Source organism: Arachis duranensis, chromosome 2, assembly GCF_000817695.3.
Source record: "Arachis duranensis cultivar V14167 chromosome 2, aradu.V14167.gnm2.J7QH, whole genome shotgun sequence".
NCBI lineage: Eukaryota > Viridiplantae > Streptophyta > Magnoliopsida > Fabales > Fabaceae > Arachis > Arachis duranensis.
Window position 1 is genome coordinate 6,092,103 of NC_029773.3, and position 5,152 is coordinate 6,097,254.

Below are 5,152 nucleotides of genomic sequence, written 5' to 3' on the forward strand. Positions count from 1 at the left end.
GTTAAACCCGCTCTTGGTATTTAATATATATATACTTTTAATATATATAAAATGATCAATAATATTGTATTATATTTAAATTTTTATTTTAATTTATGTTATGTATGTAATAATTGTTACATAAATTTTAAAATTTAATTTTATTTGTTAGATTTTAATAATTATAGGAGCGGGTAGAGGCGGGGTGGACGGGTTAGGGTTTTAACTTTTTACTACCTGCGGGTAGAAGCAGGGCGGGTTTGATGTGGATTATTGTAGGGCGAGGCGGAGTCGGGTAGGGCAACAATCTGTCTCTACCCACCCCATTGTCACCCCTACGTCCAGGATGTTGGTGATGTTGAGATTGCTTAGTATTTGCAGGTATATGGGGTGTTGTTTTTTTTTTTATGATGTCTGGTAAAGATTGTGCAGGTCATGGGAGCTTGGCTGATGTCCATTGGCCGAACTCAAGAGCTAAAGTACATGAGGGATGCTTCTGATAGGGTTTGTTTTGATCAAGTTATGAAGGAGAATGCAGAGAAAAGTGATAAGCTTCGGGAGGCATTGGACCAAGTTAAGGCCTTGGAAGAAAAAGTGAGGTTGGCGAATGATTCAGAAAAGAAACTGAAAAAGGAGAGAGCTAGCTTGGAGGCTATGGTAGTGGTGTTCACTTGATTTAGAATGTTGGTCGAGGTTTTTCGGGTTTTGTTTATGTCATCGGCTGTAAATGTACTTGTCTAGCAGATAGGGGTGGCAAACGGGCCTAAATCCGTCGGCTCGGCCCGTGTAACCCGCCAAAAAAGGTGGGCCGGGCTAGAAAATCGGGACCGCCAAATAGCAAAAGTCCGCCTAATCCGTAATGCTTAAACCGTTGACTTTGGCGGGGCGAGGCGGGCTTCCCCGTCGGGTTTAGTGTTTTTTGACAAGGGGGTATTTTTCAATTTTTTTGCCAAAACCTAACTTTCCCTAACCCAACTTACAAGAGAATGAAGATGAAAATTGAATGTTTTAGATTATGTTTATTTTGCTTTGGAGACAATATTTATAATTATATTTTGGATTATGATTATTTTACTTTGGAGACAATATTTATAATTACAAAGACTCTAATGTTTGTGAATATAAAAATTATAATTTTTTATGCTTTTAGAAATTATAAATTTACTATTATTATAAAATTATATATATTATTTAATAGTTAATAGTAAAAAAAGAGGAGATTTGGTGGGTTTAGCCTTCCAACCCGCACTTAGGCGGGGCGGGCTTCCCCGCCTGCCACCCCCTACTAGCAAACCTTGGCGGGCTAGCTTCTCAAGAAGATCTTTTGCTATAACATAGTCGTCTGTAGTGTGTCCATACTTTTGATAGAAAGTGCAATATTTTATTTTGTCCACATATCGTTGGTTTTGATAGGTTCCTCCTTTATTTAGAAGTTTGATGTCTTTGAAGATGTCCTCTCTCTTAGTGTTGAAAGGGGTGTACGTGTCAAATTTTGGAGTGAGTTTGAAGGGTTTCTGGTCTGGTTTATTTTTTGGGTATTTGCTTCGTCTATCTTCTTCTCGGCTAGGGTTGGGCCTCTCTGCTTTTTGGATCTGTCAGAATTCTTCTATCTCAATTTAGCTTGTTGCTTTTTCTCTGAACTCGGCCAGTGTCTTTGGTTTTGTCACAACTATAGTCTTCTGGAACTTTCTAGGTTGAAGCCTACTTTTCAATGTGTGTAGGTGAACTTCTGGATTGAGGTTTGGCATCTCCATGGTTTCTTTGCGAACCTTTTCATGTAATCTTTAAGGATTTCATTCTGTCCTTGTTTTATGGTACTGGGGTAGTCTAAGTCGTGTACATAGATCTTTGAGGCAGCAAAATTGTTAACGAAAAGGTTGACTAGCTAATTGGAACTTGATATAGAACTTGCAAGCAAGCTAGAAAACAAGATCAAGGCAACACCGTCTAAAAAGGTAGGGAATGTGCGACAGAGTATTGAATCAGATGCACCGTTCATAAACATCATCGCGTAGAATTTAGTGACATGTATGTTGGGATCGCCAATTCCTTCGTAGGGTTTCGAAGTTGTTGGCAAAGTGAAGTTCTTCGGCATCTGAAAGTTCATGATGTCTTTTGAAAATGAATTGGTTCTCTTCACCGTTGGCTTCGTGGTGGTTGTTACTAATGGTTTGGCCTCCAACGTGTTCTCATCTTCGTCATCTTTATTTTCAGGGTTCTTGTGCTCTTCCCCTTTGCTTTGATTGTGTTGTCTTTGATTCCACAAGTCGGTCATCTGTTAGTTTTACGCTTGTAGGGATTCATTGATGGCTAATATTTAGGCCTGGGACAGGGGAGGAAGAGGATTTCTCCGCTCGTCTGCCATAGGTTATAACCTGCAACAGAGAGGTGAAAACAATATAAAAAAAGTAAAGGTGGGGTTAGTTTAGAACTTTCAGGCCCCACGGTGGGCACCAAATGTTCCTGCGTGCTAAGCTGTGGAAGGGGTGTAGCTCGTCCAATCCAGGGTTAAACTCACTTCTACTTGGGTTGGATGAGGTATACATCAGCTTTCCAAGAACGGCAGCGGTGAGCACCTGCAATGGCAGAACATTCAAGTCAGAAAGAGAATGAGATGAGTATGATGCAATTCAAAGTGAATAGCGTACCTTTTGCTTGTTTAGGGTTTTGTATTTATAGAGTGGATGTCGGTTTTGCTTTTGCCATGTAGTATAGTTAGGTTGTTTGATCTGATTGTGGTCTATTATTTCTTAGAGATGAAATGTAATTGTATTCTTCTTGTGATGGGTAAGGGTTCATTATTATTCGGTTATTTGTACGCTGCTGATTTATAGTGATTGTTGGCATGAGATATAACAGACGGATCAGCAACAATTTTTATCAGCCGCCAAACGAATTTACCACAAATTCAGATTTATCTGCTGTGATTCCAAAGGTTGGTAAAAATCACCTAATCTAGCAGAAGTAATTAACCGTCGCTAAATCCGCTCATACCACAACACCAAATATAGCGTACTGGAATGAAAGCCAGAACAGGCTTATGGGGTTAGAAGGGTCTTTTCTCCATTTGTCCCTTATTTTCACCTCAACAATTGCAGCCACTACCGTTGAGATTACGGAGAAAACAAGGCCTACGCCAACTCTCTGTAATTATGTGATTCCTGAGTGGTGGTTTGTGATTCCTCGTAGCAACGGTGGAGATTCGTGGAAGCAGGCCACTCTAATAACAAATGGATAAATTAGAATTTCAATATAAGATCTTTAATTAGAATATGAGATCGTAAATTGGATTATCTTTATTATTTTGTAGGACATTTTTATAAAAAATCACTAGATTGAATTTGATTTTGAATATCATATTTGAAATTAGAATATTGTTATTATTTATTAGGATATCTTTAGAATAAAATTAGATTTCTGTACCATTTTTGTTGGTTATCGCTATAAATAACAGTATTTTACGTGATGTTTTAAACCTAAGCACTCTTTTTTTTTTTCAGGCACAGTAAACTGAAGGAGCAAAGAGGATGAGTAAGGTAATCATATCTGTTTTTGTTAAATAAAAAATATGATTATCAATCTTTTGTAATATGTTTTTATTTTCTATTTTTGTCTTAGTCTAATATCAATAGTGAAATTTATTTGGTTTGACTAGCAAACACCGGTAGCCTCTGTAACTTCTAAGGGAGAATTGAACATGCACTTTTCTGCTTTGGATGAGAAGGTAATGTATTTTTTGGCTGTCATAGCCGAAGATGCCTTGCTTTCTTAGCAAGTTTTTTTAAACACATGTGTAGTTATCTTTTGTGATGTCAAGATTTGTTGTGTTGTTACCTTATTATTTAGTAATGCGTGTCTTATTGTATGGCATCTTGCAGCTTGGAAAGGGTGTTGTCGAGGCACTGTAAACGATGATACGCAAAGCTGTTGTGGATGGGATAACAACAATTCTGCCAAAATTTGTGGAAACGGTTGGTTCCTCATCAAAAATTGAGAATCACGGTGTCAAGCTTTCGAATACTGCTGCAGCTGTTACACCACCGTCAGATAGTTTGAAACGCTTCCTTGACGCCAACCCCGCAATGTATTTGGTGATGAGCCAGTAATGAAAAAAAGGACACCGATGTGCAAAAGAAGGAAGCATGGATTACCGGTCTCCGAAGTTAAGGTTTTATGTTTTATTTTAACAAATGTCACAATTTATTTTTTATTTTTTATTATTGTTATTAATTTTTATAATTATATTTTTTATCATTATCTTTTTTTCTTAAATCATTTTAAATAAAAGAATAAAAATAAACCAAACTGTTATAATTGTTCTTATATAATCCTTTGTATTATTTGTAAGATGAGAGTACAATTATGAATTGTGATATGTGTAGAGTTGCTACTTCCCATCAACCTGCCTTGAATTAGTTGCAACTTACTAAGGGCAACTTTATGGCAATTTTATTTTCCTCTTTCCACCTGTTGTAGCAGCAAGCAAGAAAATCAAGAATAGTTTTATAAGATAAATATGCTACTTAGATTAAAAGATGACATTCTTGGTGCTGAATATTATCAGCACGAAACTCTTCAAATAGAATAACCGGTTTGGGGAAAGACGCAAAGCCAATTAGACTACTTTTGGAAGCACTCTAAACGGATTTTTGAACCAATAAGGGAAGAATTGTCTATTCACAAGCACAACAAAAAGTTTTCATATTATCAAATCTCAATTATACCAAATTCCCCATTATATCTTTCTAAAGAAATTAAAAGCATTAACATCATTTATATTGTGATAGTCAAAGCATTAATATCATTATCAAATTCCCTGTTATATCTTTCATATTTGCCTTACTTTTTAAATTAATTGTCATATTTTTTGAATTTGTAGAAAGAATTACATTTTGGAAGAAGCTTCCTCCAGGCCGTTAATGGCTTTACTATAATAATTATAATCCAAACATGAACGGAGATGACATGTCACATGTAAGTTACGGTCTTTAGAATAACATTGTTATTAATAGAATTTTGTGTGTACACTTGAGTAAATAATTAATGTTGACATTGTTTTTATAGTGTTTGGACCTTTTATTTCGACTAGCTAAAGAGATGAACGTTTTTGAATATGAGCTGGCTATAGCTGCTTACATCTTTGGAAATAATTTGGCTTCGAAGTAAGTAAAAT